This window comes from Bombina bombina, chromosome 2 (assembly GCF_027579735.1).
Source record: "Bombina bombina isolate aBomBom1 chromosome 2, aBomBom1.pri, whole genome shotgun sequence".
Taxonomy (NCBI): domain Eukaryota; kingdom Metazoa; phylum Chordata; class Amphibia; order Anura; family Bombinatoridae; genus Bombina; species Bombina bombina.
This window is the reverse complement of record NC_069500.1, coordinates 36,524,325-36,546,057: the sequence shown is the minus strand read 5'-3', so window position 1 is coordinate 36,546,057 and position 21,733 is coordinate 36,524,325. Positions and strand designations below refer to the sequence as shown.

At 34.3% G+C, this 21,733-nt stretch overlaps 1 protein-coding gene across 1 annotated transcript in view; it reads right to left on the bottom strand.

Annotated features, from left to right (window-relative positions):
- The window catches only part of UNC13B (unc-13 homolog B), a gene marked incomplete in the record, with an annotated part of 1,551,453 nt that overhangs the window by 689,608 nt on the left and 840,112 nt on the right, over positions 1-21,733 (bottom strand).

Below are 21,733 nucleotides of genomic sequence, written 5' to 3'. Positions count from 1 at the left end.
TCGTGTACCAAACTGTCAAGTTGTAATTCTTGAAAATGTATTTGAAAAAAAGTAACAAAAAGGGGGAGAAAAAGGGAAATTACTTAATATTTTGATTTGAGTGTATGTATGTATGTATGTACCATATATTATATACACACACACATGGTTTTCACAGAAAACTGAAAAAACCTGAAGGAATAGAACAGCCCAGAAACGTCAAATAAATATTGACTTTTGCTGTAAAAACAAACTAGTGCACTGTATAAATGTTAGTAATGTTTATTAATTATTACATGTTGCATCTAGGTAGCTAGCCTATTAACTGCAGTACATTTTGAGGATCGAATACCAACCATCAAACATAATATACTGTGTGTGTGTGTATATATATATATATAAATATATAAATGTATATATATGTTGCGGGTAAAGTCACATTTTGGGTAATCCTACCATTACCAGGTAAATGTGACATTACCAAATCGGCTGTGGGTAAAGTCCGATGTAACATGATAAATCTTCTCAGAGTGCATCGAGTCAACACATCAAACATATATACAATGCTCTGTTATTCACACATCTTCACTATCTTTTTGCCTCCGTCTGGGGGGGTTCAAGGGGGGGGGGACAAGCCCCCATAGTAAACCTCATTCCATGAGGTTGACTTGGGGTGGATGACAGAGGATCAGCGGGGCACCCAGGCAGAAGCAAAACAAATAGTGTAGATGAGGGAATTACAGTACATCGGGCTTTACCCACAGCCGCTTGGGTAATGTCACGATTACCCATATTTCTGACTTTACACGTAACATAAATATATAGCATAATAAAAGAGCTACACTGCAGTAACACACAATATGTTTATGCAATGTGAAGATTGTTATGTTGCTTGGGATGGCGTTTTCCAGTAACTAAACACCACTTATTCTAGCAACATGTATTAAATCATGACGTGTCTGAAGACGGCAGCCAATCAGAACAGGTAACACAGTTCTATTATGTGTCACATGGTATTAAAGGGACTGACACAAATATTGTTTCAATTCCATCTAAAAGACAATGTTTCACAGCATAGCACAATACTTTGTTTTTCTAATGGATGTCCTGTACTAAATAAACCTACTTTTTTTTCTGTTGGAGTTGTTCCTACAAGGCAGTGAGCAGTCTAGGGACACAGTTGTACACAAGTATGCACTTTATGTTAGTTTCCCATTACAATTAAACAGCCTTTAACATGTCTATTTACTGTTTTTTTCATATACACAATATAAGAATTTTAAGTAACGCGTCTCTGTGCATCTCTAAGAATACATTAGGGTTGTTTGACCAGGCTTCCTTTACTTATCTGCTCTTAGAATATTACTCTTGTACTCTTATTTAGTTATTACTTTAGACGTATCTGACAGGTCCCGCAGCGCCTTAAATAAGAAATTACAGAACGTTGCTAGACTGTGTGAATGAAGAGGACGCATTTTCTTTTGCCAAACTGTAACAAACAGTAAAATAAAGTGTTTTTATAACCACTATATCATTTGTTGATTTATTACGTGAAATTTGGCGATTCTCCTTTATCTTCTTAAATAAAGCTGCCATCCCTAGAACACAGCTACACATTCTAACTTCTGCATAGGAACCTCATTAGTATCACAATACATCATGGACTAACTATATAAGTATTGTATATCTGTGTATAAGTATTGTATATCTGTGTATAAGTATTGTATATCTGTGTATAAGTATTATATATCTGTGTATAAGTATTGTATATCTGTGTATAAGTATTATATATCTGTGTATAAGTATTGTATATCTGTGTATAAGTATTATATATCTGTGTATAAGTATTGTATATCTGTGTATAAGTATTGTATATCTGTGTATAAGTATTGTATATCTATGTATAAGTATTGTATATCTATGTATAAGTATTGTATATCTATGTATAAGTATTGTATATCTGTGTATAAGTATTGTATATCTGTGTATAAGTATTGTATATCTCTATGTATAAGTATTGTATATCTCTATGTATAAGTATTGTATATCTCTATGTATAAGTATTGTATATCTGTGTATAAGTATTGTATATCTGTGTATAAGTATTGTATATCTGTGTATAAGTATTATATATCTGTGTATAAGTATTGTATATCTGTGTATAAGTATTGTATATCTGTGTATAAGTATTGTATATCTGTGTATAAGTATTGTATATCTATGTATAAGTATTGTATATCTATGTATAAGTATTGTATATCTATGTAAAAGTATTGTATATCTGTGTATAAGTATTGTATATCTGTGTATAAGTATTGTATATCTGTGTATAAGTATTGTATATCTATGTATAAGTATTGTATATCTATGTATAAGTATTGTATATCTATGTAAAAGTATTGTATATCTGTGTATAAGTATTGTATATCTGTGTATAAGTATTGTATATCTGTGTATAAGTATTGTATATCTGTGTATAAGTATTGTATATCTATGTATAAGTATTGTATATCTATGCATAAGTATTGTATATCTATGCATAAGTATTGTATATCTATGCATAAGTATTGTATATCTGTGTATAAGTATTGTATATCTATGTATAAGTATTGTATATCTATGTATAAGTACTGTATTGTATATCTATGTATAAGTATTGTATATCTGTGTATAAGTATTTTATATCTATGTATAAGTATTGTATATCTATGCATAAGTATTGTATATCTTTGTATAAGTATTGTATATCTTTGTATAAGTATTGTATATCTATGTATAAGTATTGTATATCTATGCATAAGTATTGTATATCTATGCATAAGTATTGTATATCTTTGTATAAGTATTGTATATCTATGTATAAGTATTGTATATCTGTGTATAAGTATTGTATATCTGTGTATAAGTATTGTATATCTATGCATAAGTATTGTATATCTATGCATAAGTATTGTATATCTATGCATAAGTATTGTATATCTATGCATAAGTATTGTATATCTATGTATAAGTATTGTATATCTATGTATAAGTATTGTATATCTATGTATAAGTACTGTATTGTATATCTATGTATAAGTATTGTATATCTATGCATAAGTATTGTATATCTATGTATAAGTATTGTATATCTATGTATAAGTATTGTATATCTATGTATAAGTATTGTATATCTGTGTATAAGTATTGTATATCTATGTATAAGTATTGTATATCTATGCATAAGTATTGTATATCTTTGTATAAGTATTGTATATCTTTGTATAAGTATTGTATATCTATGTATAAGTATTGTATATCTATGCATAAGTATTGTACATCTATGCATAAGTATTGTATATCTGTGTATAAGTATTGTATATCTATGTATAAGTATTGTATATCTATGTATAAGTATTGTATATCTATGTATAAGTACTGTATTGTATATCTATGTATAAGTATTGTATATCTGTGTATAAGTATTTTATATCTATGTATAAGTATTGTATATCTGTGTATAAGTATTGTATATCTATGTATAAGTATTGTATATCTGTGTATAAGTATTGTATATCTGTGTATAAGTATTGTATATCTGTGTATAAGTACTGTATATCTGTGTATAAGTATTGTATATCTATGTATAAGTATTGTATATCTGTGTATAAGTATTGTATATCTGTGTATAAGTATTGTATATCTGTGTATAAGTATTGTATATCTGTATATAAGTATTGTATATCTGTGTATAAGTATTGTATATCTGTGTATAAGTATTGTATATCTGTGTATAAGTATTGTATATCTGTGTATAAGTATTGTATATCTATGCATAAGTATTGTATATCTATGCATAAGTATTGTATATCTGTGTATAAGTATTTTATATCTGTGTATAAGTATTGTATATCTGTGTATAAGTATTGTATATCTGTGTATAAGTATTGTATATCTGTGTATAAGTATTGTATATCTGTGTATAAGTATTGTATATCTGTGTATAAGTATTGTATATCTGTGTATAAGTATTGTATATCTATGTATAAGTATTGTATATCTATGTATAAGTATTGTATATCTGTGTATAAGTATTGTATATCTATGTATAAGTATTGTATATCTATGTATAAGTATTGTATATCTATGCATAAGTATTGTACATCTATGCATAAGTATTGTATATCTGTGTATAAGTATTGTATATCTGTGTATAAGTATTGTATATCTGTGTATAAGTATTGTATATCTCTATGTATAAGTATTGTATATCTATGTATAAGCATTGTATATCTATGTTTAAGTATTGTATATCTGTGTATAAGCATTGTATATCTGTGTATAAGTATTGTATATCTATGTATAAGTATTGTATATCTATGCATACGTATTGTATATCTATGTATAAGTATTGTATATCTGTGTATAAGTATTGTATATCTATGCATAAGTATTGTATATCTATGCATAAGTATTGTATATCTGTGTATAAGTATTGTATATCTGTGTATAAGTATTGTATATCTGTGTATAAGTATTGTATATCTGTGTATAAGTATTGTATATCTATACATAAGTATTGTATATCTATGCATAAGTATTGTATATCTGTGTATAAGTATTGTATATCTGTGTATAAGTATTGTATATCTGTGTATAAGTATTGTATATCTGTGTATAAGTATTGTATATCTCTATGTATAAGCATTGTATATCTATGTTTAAGTATTGTATATCTCTATGTATAAGCATTGTATATCTATGTTTAAGTATTGTATATCTGTGTATAAGCATTGTATATCTGTGTATAAGTATTGTATATCTATGTATAAGTATTGTATATCTGTGTATAAGTATTGTATATCTGTGTATAAGTATTGTATATCTGTGTATAAGTATTGTATATCTATGTATAAGTATTGTATATCTGTGTATAAGTATTGTATATCTATGTATAAGCATTGTATATCTGTGTATAAGTATTGTATATCTATGTATAAGTATTGTATATCTGTGTATAAGTATTGTATATCTATGCATAAGTATTGTATATCTATGCATAAGTATTGTATATCTATGTATAAGTATTGTATATCTGTGTATAAGTATTGTATATCTATGCATAAGTATTGTATATCTATGTATAAGTATTGTATATCTGTGTATAAGTATTGTATATCTGTGTATAAGTATTGTATATCTGTGTATAAGTATTGTATATCTGTGTACAAGTATTGTATATCTCTATGTATAAGTATTGTATATCTATGTATAAGCATTGTATATCTGTGTATAAGTATTGTATATCTGTGTATAAGTATTGTATATCTGTGTATAAGTACAGTATTGTATATCTATGTTTAAGTATTGTATATCTGTGTATAAGCATTGTATATCTATGTATAAGTATTGTATATCTATGTATAAGTATAGTATATCTATTCATAAGTATTGTATATCTATTCTGTAAAATGTCTTACTTGTATTTGGAAAATAAAACTGAAGATTTAACAGAAAGCAGACTAATTGTGTGCATATAAAATCGCTTGTTTTCATCAAGTAACAATACAATTAATACAACAAAAACTAACAGATCTATAGACAAGGTACTAAACTTATAAAGGGACATGAAACACAATTTTTTTATTTCATGATTCAGATAAAGCATGTGATTTTAAATAACTTTCCAGTTTATTTCTATTTAATTTGTTTTGTTCTCTTTGTATTCTTTGTTGAAAAGAATACCTAGGTACGCTCAGAAGCTGAATCATGAAAAAACATTTTGGGCTTCATGTCCCTTTAATAACTTGCAATAGGAACTAGGAAGTGAGGTTGAGACTGAAAATAATATGCTCTGCAGTTTTAGAGAGAGCTATAACAGCACAGAGACAAGTGGCTGTAAAAAGGAATCACGTGAGACCGTCTTGGAAGCGCATTAGTTGTGACAAATCAAAGCATTCGCATTTTGCCGCAGCATTATAGATGTGCGAGGTAATCAGGATACGGCCTCAGGTGCTGCAGATAACGGCAGGTGCAAGATGAGAGCAGTTTTATTTACAGCAGACATTAATACACTCCCCCACACTGAACAGACTCTTGATTTGCACGCGCACTGAAAAGCCTTTAACCCCTTGGCTGTCAAAGACAGTTTCAACAATGCAAGTTAGCCATTTAACCAACAAAAGTATTTTCAACTGTAAATACTTTACTTCAAGGATAGCACCTGTGTGCAGGGTGGATTTGATATAAAGGGACAGTCTACACCAGAATTTGTATTGTTTTAAAAGATAGATAATCCCTTTATTACCCATTCCCCAGTGTTGCATAACCAACACTGTTATATTAATATACTTTTTACCTCTTTGATTACCTTGTATCTAAGCCTCTGCAGACAGCCCACTGATCACATGACTTTTTATTTGTTATCTATTGACTTGCATTTTAGCCAATTTGTGCTCTGTTGTGCTGACTCTTAAATAACTCCACTCTACTTTAAGGGAAGGCGATTGATTACCTTAAAGGGACAGTCAACCATAGAATTGTTATTGTTTTAAAAGATAGATAATCCCTTTATTACTCATTCCCCAGTTTTGCATAACCAACACAGTTATATTAATGTAAATTTTACCTTTGTGATAACCTTGTATCTAGGAACCTTCTTCCAGCCCCCTGATCACATGACTGTGACTGTTTATTATCTATTGTCTTAAATTTAGCATTGTATTGTGCTAGATCTTAAATAACTTTCTGTGCCTGAACACAGTGTTATCTATATAGCCCACGTGTACTTTCTGTCTCTTTGTGTTGAAAAGAGATTTAAAAAGCATGTGATAAGAGGCATCCCTCAAAGGCTTAGAAATGATCATATGAGCCTTTATGTTTAGTTTAAACTAAGAATACCAAGAGAAAAAAGCAAATTTGATGATAAAAGTAAATTGGAAAGTTGATTAAAATTAAAAGTCCTATCTGAATAATGAAAGTTTAATTTATACTTGACTGTCCCTTTAACAATAATTTAATTAGCTTTATTTAACTAAACAAACATTACCATTACCTTAATAATAACTAAAATTATTTTATTTAACTTAACTAAAACAATAAGATTATATTTCATTTTACTGCTTGCCCCTCCCTACTCACACTTAGGTCCTTGTGCAGATCTATTCCACTTTAATCAATATTCTATTCATTGAACTTCTTGAAACTTAGTAAGGGTTAACTCTGTGTACATAGATTTGCAGGGGACCAATCACAGGGACAATAAAGTCAAAATCAAACTTTCATGATTCATATAGAACACTTAAATACTACTTTTCAATTTCCTTCTCTTATCTAATTTGCTGTGTTCTCTTGGTATCTATTGATGAAAAGCATTCCTAGGTAGGCTCAGAAGCAATGCACTACTGTGTCATTGGCTCATTCAGTGTGTTCAGCAGCACTGCTCTCAGTCAGCAAAGCATAGCAAGAGAATACAGCACATTTGATAACAGAAGTAAATCTGAAATCTAAAAATTGTTCGTTCTATCGGGATCATGACAGACATATTTTGGGTTTATGTCCCTTTAAGGTCTATTTTATAACATTTCTGCTGGGAAGATGTGACGTTATTTCTGTAGCCAAGAATATGTGATAATAACTTCTAAATAGAAACAAATGCCCAAATAATCTGCATGAAATTGTGAATGGATTAATTTGCAAAAACAATGTAAATATTACAGCCATGAATATACAGTCTCATGCTACACAACTAATCTATATATTACAGCCATGAATATACAGTCTCATGCTACACAACTTATCTATATTATAGCCATGAATATACAGTCTCATGCTACACAACTAATCTATATAACAGCCATGAATATACAGTCTCATGCTACACAACTAATCTATATTACAGCCATGAATATATAGTCTCATGCTACACAACGTATCTATATTTCAGCATGAATATACAGTCTCATGCTACACAACTAATCTATATTACAGCCATGAATAAACAGTCTCATGCTACACAACTAATCTATATTACAGCCATGAATATACAGTCTCATGCTACACAACTAATCTATATTACAGCCATGAATATACAGTCTCATGCTACACAACTAATCTATATATTACAGCCATGAATATACAGTCTCATGCTACACAACTAATCTATATTTCAGCCATGAATATACAGTCTCATGCTACACAACTAATCTATATTTCAGCATGAATATACAGTCTCATGCTACACAACTAATCTATATATCAGCATGAATATACAGTCTCTCATGCTACACAACTAATCTATATTACAGCCATGAATAAACAGTCTCATGGTCTCATGCTACACAACTTACCTATATTTCAGCATGAATATACAGTCTCATGCTACACAACTAATCTATATTACAGCCATGAATATACAGTCTCATGCTACACAAATAATCTATATATTAGCCATGAATATACAGTGTCATGCTACACAACTAATCTATATTATAGCTATGAATATACAGGCTCATGCTACACAATTAATCTATATTACAGCCATGAATATACAGTCTCATGCTACACAACTAATCTATATTACAGCCATGAATATACAGTCTCATGCTACACAACTAATCTATATTACAGCCATGAATATACAGTTTTATGCTACACAACTGATCTATATTTCAGCCATGAATATACAGTTTTATGCTACACAACTAATGTATATTTCAGCCATGAATATACAGTCTCATGCTTCACAACTAATCTATATTACAGCCATGAATATACAGTCTCATGCTACACAACTGATCTATATTTCAGCCATGAATATACAGTTCCATGCTACACAACTAATCTATATTACAGCCATGAATATACAGTTCCATGCTACACAACTAATCTATATTACAGCCATGAATATACAGTTCTATGCTACACAACTAATCTATATTACAGCCATGAATATACAGTTCCATGCTACACAACGTATCTATATTTCAGCCATGAATATACAGTCTCATGCTACACAACTAATCTATATTTCAGCCATGAATATACAGTCTCATGCTACACAACTAATCTATATTACAGCCATGAATATACAGTCTCATGCTACACAACTAATCTATATTACAGCCATGAATATACAGTCTCATGCTACACAACTTATCTATATTACAGCCATGAATATAGAGTTCCATGCTACACAACGTATCTATATTTCAGCATGAATAACATTTAGATTATATTGTATCTTAAATAGAAATGATCTTTAGAAAGATTTTTCATCAAAAAGTCTGTTAATTAAAAGTCCAATGGAAATAAAAAAAATGATTTAAATTAAACAAATCAGATTTTTTTTTAAATCATTAATTTGTATCCCCACTGGCTGTGTTCTGTTTACAGCCATGTCTGGCAGTCAATGGGTTAAAGCTTACAGTAAGACAAATAGAAAGCACATGCTGAAACACTGCCAGTAATACAATAACAATACAAAGTAACAACAAGCCATGCAAACAAACAGGGAAAGTGTATAGCAAATAACCTGGAATTCTGCTCTACTTCCCTCTGTAAAGGAAAAAAGGATAAAACAGGAAAACAATTAGACTGAGCAGACTGCTGCCCTGCACATGTTCTGTGAGCAAATTCATTCTCAGTGCTGCATAGAACAAATATATTTATTACTAACTATAAAATCAATGTAAATATCTAGGCAAGTATCCCCGCTTGCTTTTTCCCAGAAATACCTCATATACAATGTTACCAATGCACAAGAGAATTCTGGGCATTGGTAACATTGTATATGAGGTATTTCTGGGAAAAAGCAAGCGGGGATACTTGCCTAGATGTGCTAATTTCCTATGCAAATATTTACATTGATTTAATTTTGAGACATGGAGGATTTTAATTTTAGTTATTTTATCTCCCCCCATAATTTAATGAATTTTACGAACTATATAAATATATATGTGTCTGTAAGTGTGTGTGTGTGTATGTATATGTGTGTGTGTGTATTTGTATGTATGTGTGTGTGTATTTGTATGTGTGTATTTGTATGTATGTGTGTGTATTTGTATGTATGTGTGTGTATTTGTATGTGTGTGTGTGTATGTATTTGTATGTATGTGTGTGTATTTGTATGTATGTGTGTGTATTTGTATGTGTGTGTGTATTTGTATGTGTGTGTGTGTATTTGTATGTGTGTGTGTATTTGTATGTGTGTGTGTGTATTTGTATGTATGTGTGTGTGTGTATTTGTATGTATGTGTGTGTGTATTTGTATGTATGTGTGTGTGTGTATTTGTATGTATGTGTGTGTATTTTTATGTATGTGTGTGTATTTGTATGTGTGTGTGTATTTGTATGTATGTGTGTGTGTGTATTTGTATGTATGTGTGTGTGTGTGTGTGTATTTGTATGTATGTGTGTGTGTGTATTTGTATATATGTGTGTGTATTTGTATGTGTGTGTGTGTATTCGTATGTGTGTGTGTGTGTATTTGTATGTGTGTGTGCGTGTATTTGTGTGTGTGTGTGTGTGTGTGTATGTATGTGCGTGTGTGTTTGTATGTATGTGTGTGTATGTGTGTGTGTATTTGTATGTATGTGTGTGTGTATTTGTATGTATGTGTGTGTGTATTTGTATGTATGTGTGTGTGTATATTTGTATGTGTGTGTGTGTGTATTTGTATGTATGTGTGTGTATTTGTATGTATGTGTGTGTATTTGTATGTCTGTGTGTATTTGTATGTGTGTGTATTTGTATGTGTGTGTATTTGTATGTGTGTGTATTTGTATGTGTGTATTTGTATGTGTGTATGTGTGTGTGTGTATTTGTATGTATGTGTGTGTATTTGTATGTGTGTGTATTTGTATGTGTGTGTGTATTTGTATGTGTGTGTGTATTTCTATGTGTGTGTGTGTATTTGTATGTGTGTGTGTGTATTTTTATGTGTGTGTGTGTATTTGTATGTGTGTGTGTGTATTTGTATGTGTGTGTGTATTTGTATGTGTGTGTGTATTTGTATGTGTGTGTGTGTGTGTATTTGTATGTATGTATGTGTGTATGTATGTGTGTATTTTTATGTATGTATGTATTTGTATGTATGTGTGTATGTATGTGACTAAGTATGTATGTGTATGTGTGCATGTATGTATGTATGTGTCTGTAAGTATGTGTGTGTATGTGTCTAAGTATGTGTGTGTGTATATATGCATGTATGTGCGTATGTGTGTGTGTATGTATGTGTGTATATGTATATGTGTGTGTATATATGTATGTGTGTGTATGTGTATGTATGTATTTGTGTATGTATGTGTATGTATGTGTGTATATGTATGTATGTGTGCGCATTTATGTGTGTGTATGTAAGTATGCATGCATATGTATGTGTGTGCGCATGTGTGTGTATATGTGTGTATGTGTGTGAGAGTATATATATATAAATAAAAATGTGTTTGTGTAAGGCTGCAAGAGAATTTGACTTTTAATCATCTCTGGGTTTGAATTACTTTTCTTTTCTTGTAAAAAGTGTATGTAGTTCAGTCTGTATTGTCATCACATACCTTCCCTGAAGAGCTTACTATCTAATATGCAACCAATACAATGGAAGACAAGAGCAATGTGACATAAACATGTGGCCCTTGAGGTTGTCACAAGATACACATTATTATGACAAAGGATACAAAGTATAATACATTATTTTCACAAACTTATTGTAAGTAATGTTGCTATTTCAGCATCTTATACTGCCCCGGCCTAGCAGTCTTGTGTAAATCTTTACTCTCTGCCGCATCTTGTATTTGTGCTTTTGTTAATACAGTTATCTGTAAATTACTACAATTCACAGCCAAACGTGATGACGGTGAATGTGCGTTGCATGTAAAAAGCAGAACCAATATGGTTCCGTATCCCAGCATCATACACGGTTTTGTGTTTTACCATAAACTGTAAAAATACTGATCTGAAACTAAGTCTGTGAAATGCACATAAATGCTTTAGTCTAGCTGTATACAAGACAACATTACAGTTTACTTTTTAGTAAGTTTGAGGAGTGTGGGTGACAGACACTATTCTCTGTTTAGTATGACACAAGTAGAAGCTTTATATTGGCTTCTTCTACAAAGCACAATATACTGTGACTGCCCTTACTTTATACTGTGACTGCCCTTACTTTATACTGTGACTGCCCTTACTTTATACTGTGACTGCCCTTACTTTATACTGTGACTGCCCTTACTTTACTTTTTTAAGCAGTGACCTCCACAGAACATTGTATGCCCATAGTTTGTACAGAACACACAAATATGTTGAAATCTTCCTAAACAATAATACAACCTGCTTAAGGGGTTATATCCCTGTTTCAGCAACGTCATTCCAATTACTAGTGGGATATTCAACTCTTGGCAACCAGGAGGAAGCAAAGAGCACCCTAGCAAAGCTGTTAAGTGTAACCTCCCTTACCCATAATCCCCAGTCATTAAGCCCAAGGAAAAGGGAAAAAGAAGAAACACAAGGGTGAAAAGGTGCCTGAGGTTTACTCAAAAAAACTGCCGAATTATAATTTTAAAAGAGGGCAGGGTCGTGGACTCTCCATGCCTGGAAGGAAAGAAATGTATCAGGTAAGCATAAATTTTGTTTTCTTTCCTATAGCATGGAGAGTCCACAACTTCATTCCAATTACTAGTGGGAACCATAACCCAAGCTAAAGGACAGGGAATTAACAGGGAGGCAGAACAAGGCAGGAGGACCTAAACAGAAGGCACCACCGGTTTGAAGAATCTTTCTCCCAAAAGAGGCCTCAGCCAAGGCAAAAGTATCAAATTTGTAGAATTTGGAAAAAGTATGCAAAAAGGACCATGTGACCATGTTGCCGCCTTGCAAATCAGTTCCACAGAAGCTTCATTCTTGAAAGCCCAAGAAGAGAAGACAGCTCTAATGGAATGAGCCGTAATTCTCTCAGGAGGCTGCAGTCCAGCCGTCTCATATGCAAAACAAATTATACTTCTTAACCAGAGGGAAAGAGTAGTAAAAGTGGCCTTCTGACCCTTACGTTTTCCAGAGAAAACAAAAAACAGGGCAGAAGATTGCCGAAAATCTTTAGTAGCTTGTAAGTAAAATGTTAGAGCAAGCACAACATCCAACTTATGCAAAAGATGTTCCTTATGAGAAGAAGGGTTCGGACAAAAAGAAGGAACAACAATTTCCTGATTAATGTTTTGATCCAACACCACCTTTGGGAGAAACTCCAATTTAGTACGAAGGACCGCCTTATCTGAATGAAAAATAAGATACTGGGAATCACACTGTAGAGCTGAAAGCTCAGAGACACTGTGAGTGGAAGAAATAGCAAAGAGAAACAAAACCTTCCAAGATAACAACTTTATATCAACAGCATGCATTGGCTTTAAGAACTAGGTTAAGGATCCAAGGAGGAGAAACAGGTTTAAACAGAGGCCTGATTCGGACTAGGGCCTGAACAAAAGCTTGAACATCTGGTAATTCTGCCAGACGTTTGTGTAAAAGGATAGATAGTGCAGAAATCTGACCTTTCAGAGTACTGACTGAAAAACCTTTCTCCAGGCTATCCTGCAGAAAAGATCAAATTTTGGGAATCCTCACCCAACTCCAAGAGAAACCTTTAGCTTCACACCAAAAAAACGTATTTATGCCATATCTTATGGTAAATCCTATGAGTAACAGGTTTACAAGCTTGAAGCATAGTATCAATGACTGCCTCCGAAAAACCGCGTCTAGGCAGGACTAGGTGTTCAATCTCCAAGATGTCAGCTTCAAATAATCTAGATTTGAATGGAGGAATGGACCCTAAATTAGAAGGTCCTTCCTCAGCGGTAACCTCCAAGGTGGAAAAGATGACATCTTCACCAGATCCGCAAACCAGATCCTGTGAGGCCAGACAGGAGCTTTTAGAATCACAGATGCTCTCTCCTGCTTGATACGAGCAATGACTCGTGGAAGGAGAGCAACTGGTGGAAACAGGTATGCTAGCTTGAAATCCCAAGGGACCACCAGAGCACCTATCAGGGCAGCCTGACGATCTGTTGACCTTGAACCGTACTTTGGAAGCTTGGCGTTTTGAAGAGACGCCATCAGATCCAACTCCAGAACCCCCACCTGAGGGTTATCCTAGAGAACACTTCCGGATAGAAAGCCCACTCCCTGGGATGAAAGGTCTGTCTACTCAGAAAATCCGCCTCCCAATTGTCCACTCCTGGAATGTGGATGGCAGGTAGGAGGCAATTGTGAGCTTCTGTCAACTGCAGAATGCGAGTCACCTCCTTCATGGCCAAGGAACTCCAAGTTCCTCCCTGGTGGTTGATGTAAGCCACAAAAGTGATGTTGTCCAACTGGAATCTGATAAACCGGACTAAATATAATTGAGGCCAGGCTGTCAAGGCATTGAAGATTGCTCTCAACTCCAAGATGTTTATGGAAAGTGAAGACTCTTCCCGAGACCACAGGCCCTGAGCTTTCAGAGAACCCAAACAGCTCCCCAGCCTAACAAGCTGGCGTCAGTAGTTACAATTACAGAGGAAGATTGATTCCTTCTATAGAACGTGTATGGGGTAAAAGGAGACACATATTATCAATAAATAGGTTGTCCCAACTTACAGACTTTGGTGGAGCTTCTTTCCCAAATATTAAATTCTATAATATTGTCATTCTAGCTAGATACGCAGTAGATTGGCTTACTAAAGAAAATTATCTAACACATGTTGACTTAGAAGAAAACCTTATATCTCCATTTTCACTAAAAGCGGTCCTGCATTGTGAAAAAATTCAACTACCAGGAAATATTCTAAATAGATTTATTATATGGAATACAATTAAAGCTTGGCACCTGTTATGCACCACTTTAGGGATAAATTACCAATTTTCTGATTTTCTTACCATCAATGGTAACCCAAATTTCATACCTGGCTTAAACTCACAGATTTTTAGAGACTGGGAACATAAGAGACTGGTCTTTATTAATCAGATGTTAGATAAGCATAAACAGATTAAAATGTTTGCAGCTATCTCCCGGGAGTACAATATCCCGAAGACATCTTTTTTTGCATACTTACAAATTAGGCATTTTATTTCTGATAATATAGAAAATATACAAGGGTTTAAGGGCCTAGGAGAAGTGGGAGAATATATAGGTTTATATCAAAAGGGTTTGCATTCTACCTCCTTTCTGTATAAAACATAATTTATGTAAGAACTTACCTGATAAATTCATTTCTTTCATATTAACAAGAGTCCATGAGCTAGTGACGTATGGGATATACATTCCTACCAGGAGGGGCAAAGTTTCCCAAACCTTAAAATGCCTATAAATACACCCCTCACCACACCCACAAATCAGTTTAACGAATAGCCAAGAAGTGGGGTGATAAGAAAAAAGTGCGAAGCATATAAAATAAGGAATTGGAATAATTGTGCTTTATACAAAAAAATCATAACCACCACAAAAAAGGGTGGGCCTCATGGACTCTTGTTAATATGAAAGAAATGAATTTATCAGGTAAGTTCTTACATAAATTATGTTTTCTTTCATGTAATTAACAAGAGTCCATGAGCTAGTGACGTATGGGATAATGACTACCCAAGATGTGGATCTTTCCACACAAGAGTCACTAGAGAGGGAGGGATAAAATAAAGACAGCCAATTCCTGCTGAAAATAATCCACACCCAAAATAAAGTTTAACAAAAAACATAAGCAGAAGATTCAAACTGAAACCGCTGCCTGAAGAACTTTTCTACCAAAAACTGCTTCAGAAGAAGAAAATACATCAAAATGGTAGAATTTAGTAAAAGTATGCAAAGAGGACCAAGTTGCTGCTTTGCAGATCTGGTCAACCGAAGCTTCATTCCTAAACGCCCAGGAAGTAGAAACTGACCTAGTAGAATGAGCTGTAATTCTTTGAGGCGGAATTTTCCCCGACTCAACATAGGCAAGATGAATTAAAGATTTCAACCAAGATGCCAAAGAAATGGCAGAAGCTTTCTGGCCTTTCCTAGAACCGGAAAAGATAACAAATAGACTAGAAGTCTTACGGAAAGATTTCGTAGCTTCAACATAATATTTCAAAGCTCTAACAACATCCAAAGAATGCAATGATTTCTCCTTAGAATTCTTAGGATTAGGACATAATGAAGGAACCACAATTTCTCTACTAATGTTGTTGGAATTCACAACTTTAGGTAAAAATTCAAAAGAAGTTCGCAACACCGCCTTATCCTGATGAAAAATCAGAAAAGGAGACTCACACGAAAGAGCAGATAATTCAGAAACTCTTCTAGCAGAAGAGATGGCCAAAAGGAACAAAACTTTCCAAGAAAGTAATTTAATGTCCAATGAATGCATAGGTTCAAACGGAGGAGCTTGAAGAGCTCCCAAAACCAAATTCAAACTCCATGGAGGAGAAATTGACTTAATGACAGGTTTTATACGAACCAAAGCTTGTACAAAACAATGAATATCAGGAAGAATAGTAATCTTTCTGTGAAAAAGAACAGAAAGAGCGGAGATTTGTCCTTTCAAAGAACTCGCGGACAAACCCTTATCTAAACCATCCTGAAGAAACTGTAAAATTCTCGGTATTCTAAAAGAATGCCAAGAAAAATGATGAGAAAGACACCAAGAAATATAAGTCTTCCAGACTCTATAATATATCTCTCGAGATACAGATTTACGAGCCTGTAACATAGTATTAATCACGGAGTCAGAGAAACCTCTATGACCAAGAATCAAGCGTTCAATCTCCACACCTTTAAATTTAAGGATTTCAGATCCGGATGGAAAAAAGGACCTTGAGACAGAAGGTCTGGTCTTAACGGAAGAGTCCATGGTTGGCAAGATGCCATCCGGACAAGATCCGCATACCAAAACCTGTGAGGCCATGCCGGAGCTATTAGCAGAACAAACGAGCATTCCCTCAGAATCTTGGAGATTACTCTTGGAAGAAGAACTAGAGGCGGAAAGATATAGGCAGGATGATACTTCCAAGGAAGTGATAATGCATCCACTGCCTCCGCCTGAGGATCCCGGGATCTGGACAGATACCTGGGAAGTTTCTTGTTTAGATGAGAGGCCATCAGATCTATCTCTGGGAGCCCCCACATTTGAACAATCTGAAGAAATACCTCTGGGTGAAGAGACCATTCGCCCGGATGCAACGTTTGGCGACTGAGATAATCCGCTTCCCAATTGTCTACACCTGGGATATGAACCGCAGAGATTAGACAGGAGCTGGATTCCGCCCAAACCAAAATTCGAGATACTTCTTTCATAGCCAGAGGACTGTGAGTCCCTCCTTGATGATTGATGTATGCCACAGTTGTGACATTGTCTGTCTGAAAACAAATGAACGATTCTCTCTTCAGAAGAGGCCAAAACTGAAGAGCTCTGAAAACTGCACGGAGTTCCAAGATATTGATCGGTAATCTCACCTCCTGAGATTCCCAAACTCCTTGTGCCGTCAGAGATCCCCACACAGCTCCCCAACCTGTGAGACTTGCATCTGTTGAAATTACAGTCCAGGTCGGAAGAACAAAAGAAGCCCCCTGAATTAAACGATGGTGATCTGTCCACCACGTTAGAGAGTGCCGAACAATCGGTTTTAAAGATATTAATTGATATATCTTCGTGTAATCCCTGCACCATTGGTTCAGCATACAGAGCTGAAGAGGTCGCATGTGAAAACGAGCAAAGGGGATCGCGTCCGATGCAGCAGTCATAAGACCTATAATTTCCATGCATAAGGCTACCGAAGGGAATGATTGAGACTGAAGGTTTCGACAGGCTGTAATCAATTTTAGACGTCTCTTGTCTGTTAAAGACAAAGTCATGGACACTGAATCTATCTGGAAACCCAGAAAGGTTACCCTTGTTTGAGGAATCAAAGAACTTTTTGGTAAATTGATCCTCCAACCATGATCTTGAAGAAACAACACAAGTCGATTCGTATGAGACTCTGCTAAATGTAAAGACGGAGCAAGTACCAAGATATCGTCCAAATAAGGAAATACCACAATACCCTGTTCTCTGATTACAGACAGAAGGGCACCGAGAATCTTTGTGAAAATTCTTGGAGCTGTAGCAAGGCCAAACGGTAGAGCCACAAATTGGTAATGCTTGTCTAGAAAAGAGAATCTCAGGAACTGATAATGATCTGGATGAATCGGAATATGCAGATATGCATCCTGTAAATCTATTGTGGACATATAATTCCCTTGCTGAACAAAAGGCAATATAGTCCTTACAGTTACCATCTTGAACGTTGGTATCCTTACATAACGATTCAATAATTTTAGATCCAGAACTGGTCTGAAGGAATTCTCCTTCTTTGGTACAATGAAGAGATTTGAATAAAACCCCATCCCCTGTTCCGGAACTGGAACTGGCATAATTACTCCAGCCAACTCTAGATCTGAAACACAATTCAGAAATGCTTGAGCTTTCACTGGATTTACTGGGACATGGGAAAGAAAAAATCTCTTTGCAGGAGGTCTCATCTTGAAACCAATTCTGTACCCTTCTGAAACAATGTTCTGAATCCAAAGATTGTGAACAGAATTGATCCAAATTTCTTTGAAAAAACGTAACCTGCCCCCTACCAGCTGAACTGGAATGAGGGCCGTACCTTCATGTGAACTTAGAAGCAGGCTTTGCCTTTCTAGCAGGCTTGGATTTATTCCAGACTGGAGATGGTTTCCAAACTGACACTGCTCCTGAGGACGAAGGATCAGGCTTTTGTTCTTTGTTGAAACGAAAGGAACGAAAACGATTGTTAGCCCTGTTTTTACCTTTAGACTTTTTATCCTGTGGTAAAAAAGTTCCTTTCCCACCAGTAACAGTTGAAATAATAGAATCCAACTGAGAACCAAATAATTTGTTTCCCTGGAAAGAAATGGAAAGTAGAGTTGATTTAGAAGCCATATCAGCATTCCAAGTCTTAAGCCATAAAGCTCTTCTGGCTAAGATAGCCAGAGACATAAATCTAACATCAACTCTAATAATATCAAAAATGGCATCACAGATGAAATTATTAGCATGCTGGAGAAGAATAATAATATCATGAGAATCACGATTTGTAACTTGTTGCGCTAGAGTTTCCAACCAAAAAGTTGAAGCTGCAGCAACATCAGCCAATGATATAGCAGGTCTAAGAAGATTACCTGAACATAGATAAGCTTTTCTTAGAAAAGATTCAATTTTTCTATCTAAAGGATCCTTAAACGAGGTACCATCTGATGTAGGAATGGTAGTACGTTTAGCAAGGGTAGAAATAGCCCCATCAACTTTAGGGATTTTGTCCCAAAATTCTAACCTGTCAGGCGGAACAGGATATAATTGCTTAAAACGTTTAGAAGGAGTAAATGAATTACCCAATCTATCCCATTCCTTAGCAATTACTGCAGAAATAGCATTAGGAACAGGAAAGACTTCTGGAATAACCGCAGGAGCTTTAAAAACCTTATCCAAACGTATAGAATTAGTATCAAGAGGACTAGAATCCTCTATTTCTAAAGCAATTAGTACTTCTTTAAGTAAAGAGCGAATAAATTCCATCTTAAATAAATATGAAGATTTATCAGCATCAATCTCTGAGACAGAATCCTCTGAACCAGAAGAGTCCAAAGAATCAGAATGATGGTGTTCATTTAAAAATTCGTCTGTAGAGAGAGAAGATTTAAAAGACTTTTTACGTTTACTAGAAGGAGAAATAACAGACAAAGCCTTCTTTATGGATTCAGAAACAAAATCTCTTATGTTATCAGGAACATTCTGCACCTTAGATGTTGAGGGAACTGCAACAGGCAATGGTACATCACTAAAGGAAATATTATCTGCATTAACAAGTTTGTCATGACATTTAATACAAACAACAGCTGGAGGAATAGCTACCAAAAGTTTACAGCAGATACACTTAGCTTTGGTAGATCCAGCAGGCAGAGGTTTTCCTGTAGTATCTTCTGGCTCAGATGCAACGTGAGACATCTTGCAATATGTAAAAGAAAAAACAACATATAAAGCAAAATAGATCAAATTCCTTATAAGACAGTTTCAGGAATGGGAAAAAAATGCCAAACATCAAGCTTCTAGCAACCAGAAGCAAATGAAAAATGAGACTGAAATAATGTGGAGACAAAAGCGACGCCCATATTTTTTGGCGCCAAATAAGACGCCCACATTATTTGGCGCCTAAATGCTTTTGGCGCCAAAAATGACGCCACATCCGGAACGCCGACATCTTTGGCGCAAAATAACGTCAAAAATGACGCAACTTCCGGCGACACGTATGACGCCGGAAACGGAAATGAATTTTTGCGCCAAAAAAGTCCGCGCCAAGAATGACGCAATAAAATGAAGCATTTTCAGCCCCCGCGAGCCTAACAGCCCACAGGGAAAAAGTCAAATTTTTGAGGTAAGAAAAAATATGATAATTAAAGCATAATCCCAAATATGAAACTGACTGTCTGGAAATAAGGAAAGTTGAACATTCTGAGTCAAGGCAAATAAATGTTTGAATACATATATTTAGAACTTTATAAATAAAGTGCCCAACCATAGCTTAGAGTGTCACAGAAAATAAGACTTACTTACCCCAGGACACTCATCTACATGTTTGTAGAAAGCCAAACCAGTACTGAAACGAGAATCAGTAGAGGAAATGGTAAATATAAGAGTATATCGTCGATCTGAAAAGGGAGGTAAGAGATGAATCTCTACGACCGATAACAGAGAACCTTATGAAATAGACCCCGTAGAAGGAGATCACTGCATTCAATAGGCAATACTCTCCTCACATCCCTCTGACATTCACTGCACGCTGAGAGGAAAACCGGGCTCCAACTTGCTGCGGAGCGCATATCAACGTAGAATCTAGCACAAACTTACTTCAACACCTCCCTTGGAGGCAAAGTTTGTAAAACTGATTTGTGGGTGTGGTGAGGGGTGTATTTATAGGCATTTTAAGGTTTGGGAAACTTTGCCCCTCCTGGTAGGAATGTATATCCCATACGTCACTAGCTCATGGACTCTTGTTAATTACATGAAAGAAAGTATGTTTATCTAAAATAGGAAAGGATTTTCTTAATACACTTCAGACCAAATGGATGAACCATTTTATTGATCTTGAGGCAAGGGAAATTAAACATAGTATTAAATTGGCTAGCAAAGCATTAATATCCAACTCGTGGAAGGAATCACATATCAAATTATTAAATAATGTATATATTACTCCACAGAAACTATCTAAGTGGAACCAAAATCAAGAAGTAACATGTACCAAATGTAATTATCCGCAAGCAGATATCATACATTGCTTTTGGTCTTGCCCTAAAATAAATCAATTTTGGAAAAAGATCTCCTTCTGGCTAAATAAATTTCTTGAAGCCCAGATTGTAATACGCCCGAAGGACATAATTTTTTTACTTACAAGTTCGAATCGACAAGAGACTAACCTAATCAATACATGTATCATGGTAGGGCGTAATTTAATTTTAAAGGAATGGAAAAGTAGGAGAGCCCCTCTTTTTGCTAGTTTTATCAAAGGAATTCATAGTCAAATTATATTTGAACAATTTAACTTAATAATCTCACATGAGACAGTTATTTCTATTTTTTTTTCAAAATGGCTTAAAATTATTCTCATATTCCCCCTACCAACACAATATATACTTACACATTATCTACATAGTACAGAACTCTTTCAGTATCTAATAATAAAAGGTCTTTTTCCCCCATATTGGATTTTTCTTTAAGATATGAGATAT